Source organism: Adiantum capillus-veneris, chromosome 19 (assembly GCF_014529385.1).
Source record: "Adiantum capillus-veneris isolate H3 chromosome 19, ASM1452938v2, whole genome shotgun sequence".
NCBI lineage: Eukaryota > Viridiplantae > Streptophyta > Polypodiopsida > Polypodiales > Pteridaceae > Adiantum > Adiantum capillus-veneris.
The window spans coordinates 34,197,879-34,217,396 of NC_140949.1; positions in this window are offsets into that span (position 1 = coordinate 34,197,879).

A 19,518-nucleotide genomic window follows, 5' to 3' on the forward strand; every position below is an offset into this window, starting at 1 on the left:
GGAGTGTGGCTTTTGACGAAGAGGCACGTCTCTTGAGTGAAGGGTCACGACTATCCAAGCGTAGGGTGAAACCGGCCTGTTTAATCCAAAAAGGGCGGTAGACCTTAGACTTAAACTTTATTTGTTTTCACCCATTCAATTTATCGCCCACTTTACGTGTACTTTCAAGACACAACAAAGGGGAAAGGGATACAGGTTGCTAGATTGCACCTGTATGAGATGATCGACACCAGATTGCCCCCTAAATAGACGTCTCTTTCGGTATTTCTTTATTCTTTAAAAGAGGGAATAGCTGTGGCTCGCTACAAGTTGCCCCGCACAATCTGGGCTGAATTTCGTCTGTTCTGGCCCGATTTCGACAGCATAACTTTACTAGGACCCTTCATAGTCAGTATCCCCACGCATTAGATGACTTTCCCGACGCATACGAACACTTTGCAAAACCTGGCGAGAATCTGCAGCACGCTGAATTCTCTGTTTTCTACCCTGAAAATGCGCCAGATCACCTGTACAGCGGTCCCCTCGCATCCCCGAACCTCCTGGGGGTATTAGGGTCCGTTTAGGGCCGAAACCCTAAACTTGCAAAAATACACAGCAGGCTGTAATTCACTATTTCGGGCTCCGTTTCCCATGCAGGTCGCATCTGTAGCAGGTCCTCGAGCTCCCGCACCTGTAGGGCTACTTGCCCTTTGAATCGGACGAGATTTCGCATGTGAAACCTCTTCGAATTCACCTGTACCTGCGGGGGATTAGCCGCTAGCTAATCAGTACCTGTGCAAGAGGCTCTCGCCTTGGCAATCGCACATGAACCCACATAACTATACATTGGTCAAATGAAAAGCCCACTAGAGGGGCATAACATACTGCTCATAGGGGGGAGAGAGAGAGAGTTGTGCGTAGCGTGCAGGGCATCACTCTTGGCACCGCACTATACATAAGAGGGAAAGGAAGCACTCCATAGCTCTTAACCTGTGACAAAGCTGCAAATGAGTCTCCTCTCTCATTTTAGGCGCCCCCTCTCTGGCCAAGAGTAGCAGACTGCTCACAGAGTTCCACATGGCACACTTTCCGACTTTGGGCATTCCCAGCTAAAAATATCTCAACTGGTGCATCAGTTGACTTTGCAGTAGAGCAATAAAATGTTCCTCTCGTCATTCCAGAGCTAATGACGCGAACACATTTTCAGGTCCAAAATAGCAGTTTCCTAAATTTTAGGAGATGCTGCCATTGTATCTTTCTAGGTCATCTGACCCTCTTTGTACATTGCAGCCACACCAAGAATTGAAATGTAGCCTATGTAGCAAAGGATTCCACTTTGGCTAGTCAATGACCCCACTTTGGCTAACCATAGTCCTTGTCCAACCTTAGTGCTCTCTTGCCCTCAAGCCTGGACTCCCTCTGAACAGTTACACACTACCTATGCAATGCAGGGCAGTTAGATTTCTAGAGGGGTGTTTCCAAAAAGTGAAAATAAATAAATAATAAGAAAGAAATCAACAAAAATGATAGATAGTAGTCACATGCTGGTGACATACCCCCCTCTTGAAATCTTAAACGTCCTCGTTTGCATCTATTTCGTACATGCTCACAGTCAACACTCGGGTGTGCGCACACCTATTGACACGACACATACATGCTCATTGTCAACCCTGGTGTATTCAACACCTCGTTGACACATGTATTGCCTATGTGTGAACCCTGTCCCAATGACATAGTGGTAGCTTCGCACTCTGCCATTGCTTTGAGTCATTAACTTTCCAATGACAAAATGGTAGCTACGCATTTTGCCACTGTCTTTTAGTACACGTTGGATCCAGTAACACTTTCGAGCATACCCAAACCGACAGTTTAAGAATGCAGTTACACATGTACTCTTTAATAGAAGCAATTACTGTATCCTTGACAAACTGACAAGAAATACTCACTTCCATAGCACTAACCAAACTTTTGGACATTCCATAAGAGCAATTGCCAAAATGACAATCTGCACAGTTCTAACATTCATGTAACATGTACTTCATTTGAGCTCACTTTAAATAGCATGTACATCATTTCTTTCAGAAGCCATTTCACACTGACAATCCATGTAGCTCTGAAACTCAAGGGGTCAAGGTAGGTGCGCTTCAAGGTAAAGTGATAACACAGTTGGTGACTCTGCAAGTTCACCTTCTTCCATCCACTTAGCAACCATTGGTGGATAGTTTCTGAACTTCACCAAGTAACGCCTAGCAACCCTGGCTTTCACTTTTCTTTCTTTATGTGCCAAAATCTGTTCCGGGACCAAGATCTCGTCAAGTTCCTCGACTTTCGGTTGATCTTCAGCTGGCATATCTTCTGGCACATCACCCACATAGGGTCTGAGAAGACTCACGTGAAACGCATTGTGAATTTTCCAACTCTCAGGCAATTTCAGCCTATATGAAATATCATTGATTATGTCGCATACTTGAAAAGGCCCATAGTAACGCATACTGAGCTTTGGAAACAATCTTTCCATGCCCTTCATCTTCTTTAACCTTGCCTTTTCAAAGCGTAGAAGCACCCAATCACCAAGTGAAAATACCACTTCACGACGGTGACGATCAGCTGCTTTCTTTTGCTTTGCCTGAGTCTTTTCTAAGGTCACTTTGACCTTCTTGTACATTTCATCCATGTCCTGAACATACTTATCTACTTCAAATATCTTGTCCTTTGTATGCAGTATGGGAGGAACTTTCTTGCCACCTTAAACTATCTCAAATGGTGCCTTGCCAGTTGATGAATGCACTGTATTATTGTATGCATACTTCACCAATGGCAAATACTGCTCCCACTTTTTCTCTGACACATAGCACTTCAGCAGATCTAGGATAGTAGAATTTGCCTCTTCTAACTGCCCATCTGTTTGAGGATGAAATGACGAAGATAATTTGTGCGTTGTGCCCATATTCTCAAACAAGCCTCTCCAAAACAAACTTGTCATGCGTGGATCACGATCGCTAACAATCGAAAATGGCATGCCATGATACTTGAAAATATTGCTCATAAACAAGTGTGCCATCTGATCTGGCTTTATCTTCTTCGTGATAGGAATAAAATGAGCCTGCTTGGCTGAATCTGCAAATGATGGTCCAAATACCATCATTTTCTGTCTGCGTTCTCGGAAGATCAAAGATAAAATCCATAGCAATACTTTCCCATGGTTTATCTGGAATAGGCAGTGGTTGCAATAACCCTGGTGCCTTTTGCTTGTCAAACTTGATCTTCTGGCATATCAGGCATTCTCGCACAAAGGCATCCACATCTCTTCTCAATGTAGGCCAGTAGAAGAACGTCTCAACCGCTTTAACTGTAGCATCTATACCACGATGCCCGGCATACGGTGGGACATGACTCTCTTCCATAACTTTGGGTCGCAATGGCTTTGTGACACACAATCTGCCATGCATCATCATAAAGCCATCTTTGAGAAGATAGTATTCATGACGTTGTCCATCCATTAACTGCTCGAAGACCCTTGCAAAATCTTCATCATTTGCATACTGTTTCCTCATATCATCAAGCTCATGATGATAAGGAATTGACACAGGTGAAATTTGTGGCTTCCTTGACAAGGCATCCACCACAACGTTCTTCTTGCCTTCCACATGCACAATCTGAAAATGGAACATGGACAAGATATTTGCCCATCGCATATGCTTCTCAGATAACTTTGCCTGTGTCAAGAAGTATCGCAAGGTCTAATGATCCGTTTGGACTACGAAATCTGCACCTAGCAGGTAGTGTTTCCAACTTAAGAGCGCATGAATCACGGCCTGCAATTCTTTTTCATAGACTTGCATAGTCTTTTCTGGCCCTTGCAAAATTCTACTCTCATAGGCTACTACTTTTCCATCTTGCATTAGCACTGCACCAATGCTACTACCGCAGGCATCACACTGGACCACAAATGATTTCCTAAGATCTGGCAACACAATGACTGGATCTGAAGTCATCTTTTCCTTTAAGAGATTAAAAGCTGAAATCTCTTTTTGTGTCCATCTGAAGGTGACTGCCTTCTTCTGAAGAGCATGTAAAGGTGAAGCAATCTCAGCGAAATTTCAGATAAACCTTTTGTAATAGCAGCATAGTCCTAAGAAGCTCCGGACATCGTGCACCATCTTCAAATCTGGCCATGACTTGATCGCTTCAACTTTAGCAGGATCCATTCTGACACCATCCTTTGAGAAACCTTTGATTCTTGCGAAACCTTTTTGCTTTGACTACTAAATCCCATGTCATTGCATTATTCAAAGACTTTTTAGGAATGTCGCATAATCAGGTTGACTGCAACAAGAGGTTGATTTTCAAAATTTCATGCGATGTAAGATTTTTGGTTCAAAATCTTCCAATAATTGTGAAATATTTGGGGAAGAGGAAATCTTCTCTAGGTACTCTTCAGATGGGGTAACTTCAACTTTATGAATCACTGGAGAGGATTTTGGCTTGAGATTGTAATCATCTTCCAATAATGAATCCCAAAATTCTTTCGAATCATCTCAGAAACTGCCACTTCATGATTTGCAATTCACATATCATCATCGAGCAAAGAATTAAAAAAAGCATAGTCGTTTCTTACTCAGAATCTGCAACTATGTCCTTTTCTTTGTTTGGTAACGAAGTATCACTTGTAAAAACTTCTTGCTTAAAATCATCTTTGTCTTCAGCAATTGACTCACGAGAAGTTAATGAATTCAAAAATTCATCATTAATAATATCTGCATCTGCATCGAAGATCATATTTGCTTCATAATCCACAGTATCATGCTGTTTGACTAGTAAACGTGAGGCTTGAATCACTCGTTCCGCATGATAAAGCCCGTGTAAAATGAGTTCTTGTCCATCTTTGAACAAGTTGATAGTATGTCCTCGAAAGATAATTACTGGATCATATTGGAATAACCAATGCTGACCAAGAATCATGTCGTAGTAAGATAGAGACATGAATTCAAAATCTAATCTGCATAATCTTGAATATCAAACTGCAACTGTCGAACTGTCTGATCACAGGTCAAAATTGATCCATCTGCTAATTCCACATCATATAAGTGAGATGTCTTCTGATTTGGTAAGCCAAGCTCTTGAACTATCTGAGTGATGACGAAATTATTAGAGCATCCGCTGTCCACCAAAATGTTAATGGAGCGACCATTGAGAGTTCCAAAAAGGCTCAGAACTTGCTTTGAAAGAAGCTTCAAAAGTGAAGAACCACACTGAGCTGCTTCATAAGAATAGTCGTATCCGCTGAGACATGAATTGTGTTGACCATTGATTTTTCTTTATCCTTAGCAAAATCTGGTTGTTCAACATTCGATGATGTTTTCGCGTTGGAATTTCTTTTCAAATTAGACAGATTTGGTCTCTTTGGACATTGATACCATCTATGGTCACCATCGTAAATTGTACAAAAACCATCCTTCTTTGAAGTTAAAGAAGCATTTGACGAAGAGCCTTGCTGAGTATTGGAATGCTGATCTTGAGAAAAACCACGTCCTTTACCACGATCAAGTGGAGGAACATTTGAAGATCTGCTTTGAGCTTGTCGATCTTGAGAATAGAACCCTGAAGTTGAATAAGGCGCTGTGGCTTGCTGTCTGAACTGAGAGTGATGTTGGTGAATTTGGCTATAGTTGTCTCTGCGATCGCGCTGTCAAAAGAGAGCGCTATTTGAAGATCTCTCACCAGGGAGAAAATTTTGTGTAGGGCGTCGATTATCGCCAAGACGCTCCACATAGGCAGTTGCAGCATCCAAGATAGTAGGGGAGGTTGTATGGATATGTACAATGGTAGGTGGAGGTTGTGTCGAAGCTTCTATTTTCGTATAGGAACTACATGAAGAGCAAGAAGCTTCATTTGATTTCCCTATTCCTGAGCTAGGTGGAACAAATCGTTCTTTCTTTGGTACCCAAACTAGCTTTGGAGCAGGTGTGTAGCATTCCGTGATTTTTTCCTTTTCGCGATCTTCAATTGTTTTGGAGCCACAGGATTGAGCTCACATGGGCCCGGTGACAAGTAAGAGCACCATTTACGTTTTGGCACCCAGATTTGATCATTTCCTTGATAGTAGCCTTGCGCTTCCAATAGTCGTTTAGGAATCCAACACCACGTTTCCTTACATTTCTTGGAGTGAGTGGGCTGTTTCTTACAAGGCTTTTTTTTTTTAGCACCAGCTATGGTCGCTAAAGAAGATTTAGGGACCCACTTGTATGTTTTCTTCGTTATATTAGGATGAGTCTTGTCGAAAGCTATATGCATTGCTTGTAGCATATTTAAGGGTACGAGAATTTCATCCCCCTCAGGTGTTACCCAGGTCGTCCCCCTATTTCCCCAAGTGTCTATGGATGCTGCTAGGTGGACCCAATCCACATTGTGCGACTCAGTCATCTCAGGTTGTACAGCCATATAAAGAGAATCTTTCCCGACATTAGTGTCCGCTTTACACATGTAACAATACTGCAATGGGGCCGAGTGAACTGTGGTGTCAGATCTATGATCAATTATAAACGTGTTTCCTAGAGGATGTGCTCGACCCGTCAAGATCCACTCGAATGACAGAATCTTGGAACTGCAAGTAGGCATGGTTTTTAGACCAGTCATGCACCATTTTGGCTTCCCGCATGAAAGGACGTCCTAAGATCATCTCAGATGTCATAGTGTATGTGGAGAAATCCATAACAATGAAGGTAATCCTTATTTTATGTCCAAAGAGCTTGATCTTGAGATCTTCTAGAATCCCAATAGGTTTAACAATAGACCCATTGGCCATCTTCAATACTATGGTTGTGGTCGCAAGATGAGGTATTCCCATAGTTTCCCATCAATTTTAGTCACAATGCTAACCTCAACACCACCATCAAGGATTCCCTTCATAGTTAATCCCTTAGTAGTGATTGGTATAGTCGCATTGGATTCATCACCCTCAAAGTATTGTCCCAACTTGTTAACAAGTATGTCTATAACAAGGTTCTCATCTAAGTTGGGTTGTGGATCTAAGTGTTCCTCCTCTATTGGCATCTCCCCCGCTCCATCCATCTGTGCAAATTGTGGTAGCCCACACTTCAGTTCTCCATTGAGGAAGGCTCACAGAGCTGAGACTAGCTCGGGGTCTTTATATAGTTTGGACATGATGGTGGTTCTAGCTTCTGAAGACATGAATCCATCAATTTGGCAATGTTTAACGGCACCTTTTGGGCTTCAGTCCCTTGATGTGGGGAAGATGGGATCTCCATTTCTTTGATAGGATCAAGTAGTCCCTCTATAAACATTCTTTCCATCAAGAAATGAGTACGCCCACTTTCCCATGACTTTAAGTTACTTTCTTCTTGGATGACACTAGGTATGGCTAAGGGTCTATGGACTTGGTGAGGTTGTTGTTGCGTAGGGAACACTATGTCTGTAATCTGGATCTGCCTAGGTGCTGGTTCTAGATCCCTTTGGGTATCTTCTACCAAACTCCTTAATTGCTTGACTCGCTCAATCTCCTCTGTAGGGTTTGGATAAGTTCCTATCTTCTTCTTGGATCCTAGCCATTGTGGCTCATGAAGATCTTCCTTGTCGTTTCTATCTTAGTGGTCATTTTGGTCTCCATGGTGTCACCTGAATCAGAATCCTCTCAGCGTCGTTCATATATACGGGGTCGTCACCAGTCCCTATGTTGGTTTTTGAACTGGGGTCTCACTTCGCTGCCTTTTGCGATCTCTTCCTTCGAGTTTTCTTCTTCTTCTGAGATTGGGCAATTGATGTCGTGTCTCTTTCCTCAAGAATATAATTTTGTTTTTGGAGCATTGATCGTGTGAGTACGTTTACTGGTACCACAGGTGTACTTTGTGATGACTCCTCGGTAACCTCAATCAAGTTTAATGGCGTGATCTTCGGTGAATTTGGATTATTTGGACATTGGGCAATCAAATGATCTATGCCACATCGATTACACATGAGTATCGGCATTGTAGATGTGATCGCTTGATTGGTTTGCATTAGTGTGGCGTTCTTTTGTAGCCTAATAGGACACTCAGCTACACGATGTGGACCTCCACACTCATAGCATTGAAGAGGTGGTCTCTTAGCAGTGTAATTGATATTTTGGCCTCTTGCCGCAAGAGCAGCTACTTGATATATAGGTTTGACTTGTCCCCAATAGTCCTCCATGTAGTACTGTGGACTTTCCTCAAGCACATCCATCCCATAGGCAATATTAGGGTCCATATCTTCCTCACAACCTTCTAAACAAGCAATAGATGACTCACAACCCACTTGATTCACAGAAGTGCTTCTCGGATGTGGTGGTTGCGGTCCTATTATTGGAGGTGTTAAGGGTGTTGTTTGAACAACATTTTGGACCCTAGGGACCATGTGTTGTGCTGTTTGTTTGAGAGGTGGGGCCGGCATCAATGCAAGAACTCGAGGTGTGTGTCCATGCTAAGGTTGATCTATTGGCCATCGCGTGCTTAAATACTATGCAATCCTTAGCTTGATGACCATACCTCCCACAGGCATTGCAGTTCCCAGTAAATTTTACTCTAAACGTAGGGCATTCACTGGTATTATGCGGTCCATAGCATATTGAGCACCATTGTTGCTCCCTTCTTGGATACATATGATTGTTTTGCGGAGCACGATTGTATCTAAGACTCTCTTGAATAGCCTTGGTGAGATTTGCTAAAGTCATCTCAGATATCTTTGGCTCCTTAGCAATAGGCTTTAGGGTCATTGGCTGATGCCCTGATGCTTGCGAGCTAATAGATTTAGGCTCAACAGACACTCTTTCTCCTTGAATCATTAAATTATCCTCCAATTGGATCGCATTGGTGGCGACTGCTTCCCAAGTGGTGATACCTCTAATAACTAGGCCATTGTAGATATCATGTCGCAATCCCCTAATGAATCTATCAAGCAATTGATTATTATTGAAGCACTTATTTGGATTACAACGAGAATTCAAATGCTTCAAGCGACTAATAAAGTCTCTCATCGACTCTCCTTCCTCTCGTTGGGTTTTCTGGAGCTGAGAGGCTACACCCCAAAGCACTCCCTCTCGTATGTATTCTTTTAAGAATAGTCTCCTAAGAGTAGGGTAAATCGTTTTTTCTTCCACCCTTAGGGTTCTATACCAATCCCCTGCCTTCCCACTTAAGGTTAGGCTTAAAGCATTACTCTTATGCGGGTCATTGTGTTCTCCTAGAGAATCGCATATTTGTTCAAACACTTTGATATGCTTTCTCGCAGCCCCGTCTCCACTAAATTTTTGTGTGAGCTTGGCTATTTGTACTGCCTTACTTCTAGGCTCTCTATCAGGTGTGTTACGCATATTCTTAGCAATAGATCGGCCAATAGATTGAGCAAATGTTGCCAAGTCACCTAACCGTGGGTAGGTGCTCTAGAGACTACATGTGGAGTAGGTATTGGCATTGGGCTTGGCACATAGGAAGCCCTTGGGTTCTATGTTGGGTATGATGTTGTGCCATGTGGTGGCCCAAAGTTCATATGTGTGGCCCTGAGCATAGCAGACGTTGGATGTGACATGCTAATGCTAGCCGGTATAGTCCCATGAAAATAAGAACTTGGGTGTTGTGGTTGTGGAGCATAGGTAGTTGAAACAATGGGAGGGGTAGGGACTACATGAGTGCGATGACCCATAGGTGCATACGATTGGTACACACTTGTAGGTACTGTTGCAGGCATTGAGCTACCATGTAGTGGTGCTTTACTAACAAATGAGGTCCATGCATGTTTCTTGGCATGCCCATCATTGGGGTAGGCATGATAGCCGTGGTGTCATCAAGGGAAAGATGAGCTAGACTTGGAAAGGTAAAGCTATCACTTGTGAGCTCAGATTGCACGGAGACCCCTGGGGAAACAACATATGGAGGATCCATCGGACTTATCGAGGGAGTCTCCATTTGCGATAAGGTCGGTTGTTTAGCCTTTCTTGTATCCAAGAATCTCATGAGACCCATTGAATGCATGTTGATCCCCTTGTTTTGTCTCTCTAACTCAATGACCCTATGAATGACCTCACAGACTCTTTGTTGTTGATCCTCCACACTAGTAGCACCCATTGTGGATTGTAGGACATCTAACCAACCCACGTGATAGGTGTGACCTGTGTATAGGTCGGTCAGAGTTTCCGTTTGTAGTTCATGCTCCTAGTTCTCATTTAAGAACGCTCCATCTAGGATTGAGGTGCTAGGGGTGTCCTTTGAGCTAGATACAATGTTGCTTTCTAGGGTTTGGCCCTTAGCAGTTGCTAAGTCAGGAGCACTTGATTGCTCTCTTAGCAAGGATATTGACATAGGTTCTTTCGCTTTTAACTCTCCTCGTTGCTCTGCCTTGAGTAAGCTCTCGACTTCCTTTTCCCTAGCCGCAGTGATATATCGCTCAACCTCTTGCACTTCGGCAAGGCTTCTACCACATCGGGTAATATGACCTCGGAGGGAAATAACTCTGAAGAGTCAGGAAGTGCAGTGAATGAAGTATTCTCGTGCACATTCTCTAAGGGCATAGGGTCTACGTTGGTCATGAATGGAGAATTTACTTCCCCACCCCCCTCATTTACATCATTAGCTCCATGTTCAGAGCGAGTGGCTCTATTAAAGGTTTCCTTCAAGCGGCTAAGCACGCTCGGCCCGGACCGCGTGCCCATGGCATGCATGTCTTGGCTTGAGCTATCGGGATTGGGCATTGGGAAACCCTCCATGACGTCGTAGTCAGAGGAAGAGTCACTAGCCGCTATGTTTGGGTCTTGGTTTGTACTACCTTGGGTCCTTGTCGAGGGCTCGGAACCTAAGGTAGGTGGATATTGAGAACTCGCGTAAGTCGAAATTCTCTCTAGTTGCTCCGTCTCTAGCACACGACCAGAGCGCAGATGCATGTGCCTTTGGCACCTTACAAGCATCGGCGAATAACCTCGAAGGACAATCGCTTACTTTTTTAGGCGTCCATTTTCACTCGTTTTTTTATGGTTTTTAATATTTTTGAATGATCGATTTTTTTATTAAAGTGTGTGATAGCTCAAAACGAGTGTATCACTCAGAGAGTCGCGGTGTGCTTTACAGCACAATGTTCGGTCACCTGAAGCTTCGTTGGTCCTCAAAAAATCGATTTTTAGCTACGTGTGAAGCTAAAATTCGTACTTTTAAAGGGCGACTGAGGCCTAAGTCTGAGCGTGAGCTTGTGCTTGGGTTTGGGCTTGGATCTGGAGATATTTTTGATCCCGATCCTACCTTTAATTTTTTTAAATTTTTTTAAAAGATAAGGTCGCCGCGGCGTGCGCGAGAGCACACACACACACACTCTACCTACTTACTTACAACTAATATACCTATTTTTGCACACTAACACATTTCATTAGCTCTCACAGATCTACTGCCTACTTACTGTACTTTGCATTACACAGAACTAACAACCTTAATACTAATACCTTACACAGAGAAAAAACACAGTAACCTTTCAAAACCTCATTAACAAAAAAATACACAGTAGTAACACAAAATCCTTCTTCTCAACACACACACCCTCCTTCCTTACCTTTCCTACAATTGAAATTACACCACAAAAGAAGCATAGGGTGCCATTCAAGCTTAGTGTATGGCATTCCCCGGCAACGGCGCCAAAAATGTGCGCGTCTGTTGTATGTCTGTCGCAATGCTCGATCGCACACACTCTCTCTGTCTGTCTCTCTCTCTCTCTCATGCATACACACACACACACAAGGAGATGAAGAAGAAGAAGATGGAGATGGGGCAAGAGCACTCTTCAATTGCACAAATGAGAGAATGAGTGGATTTTAGGTTTAGTTGACTTTTATATGAGCTCGCCCCATTCACACTTAGCCAACTAATCCCTTGAATGTTCCTGTTAGAGTGTGCCTCTCATCGGCGATCACTCTTACCCTTTTCCTATTGGACCGACAAGCCTGGTACCTGACTCTACCAAATAAATAATATAGCGTCCGTCGTAGGTGATAGGAATGTGCGTGAGGGTTAACATGACACTTCGCGTATGTGCATCTAGGAGTAGATGTAATGCTGTTAACATAGTCACAACAATCGTGATACATTTGGCTCAGATGTAACAATGGCAATAGATACAAGGTATGCAACATGTGAGTTCAAGATTTCTGGGAAGAGAAACCACATTTTCAAAGATGGCTGCCAAGAGCCAGATGGCTAGCACAACAAACTTTGGGCCTTTTGGAGTCAATACAGGTACCTTTGGACTTTTTGGGCCAAATTCTAGACCTTTTGGACATATAGAAACATGGGAGAAAACGATACATGTTTGCCTAATAACATGGGCAACACAGGACCTATGGGGAGCATGTTTGGAGCACAATCTAATATGTTTGGGCAAAATCTTAATTTTATATATGCATGACCTTTTGGAGGAGGAGTGGGAGGTGCAACACCTATTTTTGGTACTACCTTTGGTTCATAGGGGAACACTCTTCTACGGCCAAAAATGTACGATCAATTAGCACCTCTTGGAGATCAAAAGAATTACAAGGAAGGAGGTCAGTCGATAAAGTTTGATGCTTTTTATGGACCTTAGGATGAGAATAAGGCTCTTTCTTTCATCCAGTTTCATACAGCTTTCTTTCTTAGGGGGCAACTTAATTGAATCCTCTTAAGATCCGGAAGGCTCCCTCTTTTCCAAAGGGAATTGCTCGATATTGGTGGTTCACTCTATTGCTAAATGCACATGCACCACACACTTGGATAGAGTTCAAATGTCTGTTTGCCTCTATTTGGTCGACTCCAGAGTATGAAGTAGAGTTTATTACAACTTGGAACCACTTGCATATGTTGAAGACTGACACTCGAGGGATTCACCATGATAAACTTGTGGTACTATGTAAGTGCAAGGGAAAGGGGTTCTTTCAGAGTTTAGATAAGCATATACGTTAAGAGTAGGCCCTTGATAATTTCTCCTCCATTACTAAAACATAAGGGAGGTACATATAGGCATACAAATCAAGGTTTTTTAATAGTAAACAAGCCAAATATTGATATTGAATAGCATGTGGTTAACCCATTAGATGCCCCTATAAAGAGAATAAAGGCCAATATGATTAAGGTGTTCTCTCTCTCTCTCTCTCTCTCTCTCTCTCTCTCTCTCTCTCTCTCTCTCTCTCTCTCTCTCTCTCTCTCTCTCTCTCTCTCTCTCTCTCGTGGGTGTGTGATGGGAGCATATATATCATACTTAGGTTGTATGTGCACACTATTGAACCCTAATGAAATCAGTAAAGATGTCATAGTATGGAATCAATAGTACATGCAATGGAATTGTTGGTTATATGGTGTTGTGGTTGACTGTCATGAATTCATAACCACGGTTTCCTTTTTGGGTGAACTTGGGCTTTTGTGAGACTCTGTGTGTGTGTGTGTGTGTGTGTGTGTGTGTGTATGGTCAACAATACGTATGCTGCAGTTGTTGGTTACATAGTCTTGTAGTTGACTATCATGAGCTTATAGTACCATTTTTCTTTTTGGGGGAATCGGGGCTTTCTCCATACATTCTCTCTCTCTCTCTCTCTCTCTCCACCCTTTTATGGGTGAGTATATTCTGAACCTCTGGCTTAATGACAAAAAGTCAAATTGTGGAGCTTCAGATTAGTGTATGCTTGTGTGCATGTGTGTGGGGTGTTGTGCCATTGGTCCATGCATGGGAGGTATTTTGTTTGATAATCATCTTGATCTCGTTAGAGACTCCAATCCTCTATCTGTAGAGAATCTCCCTCTCTCTCTCTCTCTCTGTGCAAACTATAACAACGGGCTCTACTTTTGGTCATTGATGAAATTAGTGGAGATATCAAAGTATCTAATCAAGACTACTCACAATGGAATTGCTGGTTACATAGTGTCGCGGTTGACTACCATGAACTCATAAAATTACACTTTCCTTTTTGGGTCAACTTGGGATTTTTGAATCTGTGTGTGTGTGTGTGTGTGTGTGTGTGTGTGTGTGTGGACGAGTCTTCTCAATCCTTGAACTAATGACAAAAAATCAAATTGCGGAGCTTAGATTTGTGTATGCTCGAGCATGTGCATGTGTGTGGGGTGTTTGCGCCATTAAGCCATGCATGTGAGACAATTTGTTTGATAATATTTCTCTCTCTAGAAACTCCAATTCTCTCTATGGATCCATCAATCTCTCTCTCTCTCTCTCTCTCTCTCTCTCTCTCTCTCTCTCTCTCTCTCTCTCTTTGGTCAATGCCGCAAACGGTGAAGCTGTTGTTGTTTATGTAGTCTTGTGGTTAAATTTTTTGAGCTTATAGTTGTGCTTTTCTTTGTGGGTGAATTTGGGCACCGAGTCTCCTCTTTGTCTCTCTCTCTCTCTCTCACACACACACACACACACACACACTCTCTCTCTCTCTCTCTCTCTCTCTCTCTCTCTCTCACACACACACACACACACACACACACACACACACACACACACACACACACACACACACACCAACGACGGCTAACACATGCTACACCGATTATGTACCAAGTTAGGGATGTGCTATTGTGCACAATATTTTCTATTCATTGTATAAGGCTTTAGGTTTTAGGAGTTCCAAATTGTATAAGCTTAGGCTAAGGGGTTCAGCTTTATCCCATAGTTGAAGGGCCTGAAGCCCAAAACTATAAAAGAGACCTATGCTAAATGAGAAGTCATTCTTGGGTGAGCTCTCTTTTTTGTAGAGTGGATGGTCATGAGGCTCATGGACTTTCCATGCCATAACTCTTGATTTCTAATAATCAATTGCACTTTCTTATTAGTCTTCTTTGCTTTGATTATGTGATGTGAGATTGTATTAGTATGATGTTAGATATCTAATCCCTTTTTAAGTTAATCTCTTCTATCCGCACCATTGGTTATGGTGTGTGAGGGCTAGGCCTTCCTTCTCTCTCTCTCTCTCTCTCTCTCTATATATATATATATATATATATATATATATATATATATATATATATATATATATATATATATATATATAAGGTGTGTGGTTAGTGTATGTGCATACTTAGTCGCATTGAGGAAATGGATTGGAATGGCAACACTGATGCGAAGCAGGTATGTTAATTGCATGCTTGTGTAGTTGTTTGATTAAGAGTTGTAATTAGTGTGATTGATGTGAGGTTAATTTCAATCACATGATTGTGTGCAAAGTGATTAGTAAGTAGGATTATGTGGTTGATTAGAAGAAGCCCATTCTATGCCTTCTCTCTATGATGGGAAGAAGGATCCCTTGAATCCTCTATTTCGATGTATCCTATGATGTTCGTGCCTCCAAGCGCTAGATGGGTTGCCGATCCATAGATTGATAATTTTGTGTGAGTTACAATTAGGAAGTTGCTACAACGCCACCTTACATTTGACTCTGTTATCGCGGGGACCAAAATCTTAAGCTAGTGAGAAGAGGATGTTTAGAATAGAGTAATTTTGTTACTAATTTCATCGATTTTTGAGTATGTGTAACTAAAATTAGTGTGATTTGATGATGTGTATACAAGTAATTGAAGTTTGTTTCTGAGTTTTGAATACCCCAAACCCCCAATTTCACTAACTTCTCACTAAGCATTACTAATTTTGATTCATTTTCATGGTAATTGTACTAATTTCATGCTAGCTTTTGACTAACTTTACTAACTTAACCGCTAACATTGATGTGTAATGTATGTTCAATCCCCTTATAAGAGGTGGAATCAACACTTTTATCAAGTTTCTTTGTGCTAATCCATACCTAATCTATTGATTTGAGTGGTTGATTTTTGACCTACAATGGTCAATTTTTGGGCCAAAATTGGAAGAGCCACACATGTGTGTACAAGGTGGAATCATCACGTGGAGTAAGAAATACTTGAAATGTGTTGCTAATGTAAGTGCATTAACTTGCTTGATCGAATTATTGATTGCTTAATGTTACTCCAATGTGTGCTAATCACTTTCTAAAATTAAGTGTGTAAATCAAGTCATCTACATTTTGTGCCTAATTTGAATGAGTTGGAGTGAAATCGATGGTCAATTTTGACTAATGAAGATGTGTATGTCAAGATTAAGATTGTTTTGCAAAAACAAACTCATGTGTGTAAATATCAATGTGTGTGTAAAGCACCAAAGAGAGAAAAACTGCCATAAATTTAAGTGTGTGTTCACCTAATCTTGAGTGTGTGGATGCATATAAGTTGATTAAATTGATGATATATATGAGTATGCAATCACGTAAGTGATGTGTATGTTAGGCTAATTTAATCATTGGATAAACTTTAATGCCAAAAAATTGGGCAAAATTTGAGTGTTTGTTCAAGACCACTTGATTTTCAATGGTTGATGGTCAATCGGGCCACCGAAAATGTTTTTTGATTGTAAAATGTGCATCAAAAGTGTGTGCAAGAATTAAGGATTGGCCTAATTGCATTGTCAATTGAGCTAAATTTGAATTTTTATGCTTAATTTTGGAGTGTGCATTGCTTGATTAGGAAAAATAAGATTGATTTTGAGAAATTGAGCATGCATGCATTTTTTAAAGCTTGATTAAGTGTAAAAGTTGAGCATTACAATGAGGAAGTGATGGATTTTTATATATAATTTTGGCCTAAATTGGGGTGTGTATACCAATCCATGGCATGTGCAATCCAGCTATTTTTTACCAATTATGATGATGAATTGGCCAAATAGTTGACGTGTGTGCCCCAAATTGGCTTTGAGGATCGAGATAGATCACTCAATTGTTGTTAAATTGTGGAGAGTTTTTGCCATGCTAATTATTGAGATCAATGTGATGAACATGGAAATGTTGCATACATTTGTGTTTGTAATTGTGAGCGGAATTCACTCATGTGTAGCCACGCAAACAAAAATGACAAATCAAAATGGTTTGGATGATCAAATAAATGGGATATGAGCAATTCAAGATTGCAATGGTTGAAATTGGATAAGAATTGGCATTTGAGGGAAAGTATTATACTACATTGTGTGTGCAATTCTTGATTTGTAATCACCTTTAAATTTTTTTGTTTTTGAGCTTGTCTTATGAGTTAATTGAGAATGTATTTTCTAATTGATATGATATGTACTACACATTGGATTGAAATTGGGTGATGAATACTTCATTGGGACTAAAGTATAGAGGAATTTGCATCATTGATTGAGGAAGTGGACATTAATATTGAGTAAGTTGAGATCGATTTAATGCATTGGCCTTAATTGATTGAAAAAAGTTGAGAGTGGCATGGATGGGATGATTTTGCACCTGAGTTCATTTTTGAATGGCTTTGCGAGCTAAATCGAAGCAATCAAACAAACATGAGTGAATGTCAAAATAAAATAAAATAATTTAAACACTTTTGTGCATGTGTTGTCTTGTGATGAATTTTTCATAGAATCGGGGACCAATTTAGTTTGATGGGATTTTTGCTAAGTGAAATATGTGAGTGTAATGGCTGCGTGAACCTTCCCATACACTAGCTGCATGCCGGCCACTTGCCTTGCCATCTTGGACCCAACCACAATAAAAAGCCAAGCCCACATCCAATCAAGGCGCTCACACCTACGGACTTACACACTATCTTCTTGAATCTTTGGCGTCCACTATCGCATGCTGTTGCCTTCACCTACAATGAGTGTACACACATGCTCTCCACTGTGGACCTCACACACAACCCATCCTACTGGCAACTCCACCTTCTTCTGAAATCCCCCTTCTGTATCGGATGCACAAACTGCAACTGCTATTGCCTCGTTGCATTGTAGCGTCCGCCCGCTCACCTACATGCCCCTTAACTAGTCTCGATCTGCACTGCTTGCATGTCAAAGGCGCGAACACGGGTCATTTGCTATGGAACTTAGCATGGATATGTGATAACCATTACAGGAAGGTGAACCCACTTCATGCTCCAATTCTGGCATGCTTGACCTGAAAAAATATGCTGGCTCGTCAAGTCAGTGATTCTCTCTTACACTCACAAACATCCCTACCCCCAACACACACACACACACACACACACACACACACACACACACACACACACACACACACACACATGCTAATGAATGCACGCGTCACTTTTGTCGCAAAAAAACAAACCCAATGGACCATGCACACACTGATGATTCCCTGAGCTACCTTGTGGTAATTTCAACCAGGCTCGTCGAGCTCATTAACACACCTGTGCACAAGCTGATTGCTGACCAAAACTATGGAAACTCGAAACACACCAAACTCTCTCTCTCTCTCTCTCTCTCTCTCTCTCTCTCTCTCTCTCTCTCGTCCGCAGACCCACACCTCCAAATCTCACTTTTGACCTATCTTGGCACTTGCTACCTCGGCACATATAAGATGACCTTTAGAGCTACAACATAAGATGAATTAAATTAAGCTTGGTATTTTTTGAAAAATGAGGATTTTAGAGGTTACGCCCGTAAATGTAGGCTTGAGCTGACCAAATCAACCAAAATTTGAATGCCAACCGAGGGAGAAATGGCATAAAATTGACTTTGATTGTTTTTTTGAAGTTGCCAATCAAAAGAACAAACTTGGAGGGATTTATCTCTGTTAACATTTTTGCATGAATTCACGAAGGGTGAGAAAATTGATCTATTTGACTTCTCATTCATGGGATCAAAACACCAAGAGACGACAAAAAATGAGAATTTTGTTTTGTACAAATTTTGGCTTGAAAGGATTCATGTTTGTGAGAAGAGCCAAAAATTATCATTGACATGATGTGCTTTGTGGTGAACTTCGATTGCATGGAATGTAAATTTTATTCTTTGCATTGGTTTGAGAATTGCATAAAAAATGTGGAATTTGTGATATTTCATTAAAAAATTTTAGCATTATGGGTTCGGTGCTTAAAAGATGTATTTTGGGTGCTTGACATGTATGCTTAATGTGCTAAAATTCGGCGTTGATCATTGGTGACTGACCATGGGATAGCATTAGATTTTTGAATTTGTGATGAATTGTGACTTTTTAGTGCTTATTATTATGAAGAATGTTTTCATGCACTAATGGTCAAGCCTTATTTTGAAGGGGTATGCCCAACTACATGAAAATTGAGCATTGATGGCTTTGAGAGAGTCATTTACTTCATCACATGCTTTCTTTCTCTTATGCTATGTATGACACACTTGCTATATAAGAGCAAGAATGGAATCATTGATGATTGTGTATTTTCATGTTTGGTTCAATTTGCATTACACTAAAAGACACATTTCATGTGAGTTTCGATTATGTGAGTTGTATTGGGCAAGAGTGCGCTTTAAAATTTGGGCTCGACATTTTTTGTTGCATCTTAATGCATGATTTGAATAAAAAATTACTGCATAGTTTTAGCAATTGAGCTTGCTCAAAGGGCCATGAGAAATCAGTTTTGATTTATGATTGAGCATGACATTTTTGGTGCTTGATGTGAATGCTTTAGCACTAATGATCGCGTTTTCTTTTGAAGGGTTGTGGGCAAGCATGAGCTTTCAATTAATCCAAGGAGGTGGCACTGCAACATA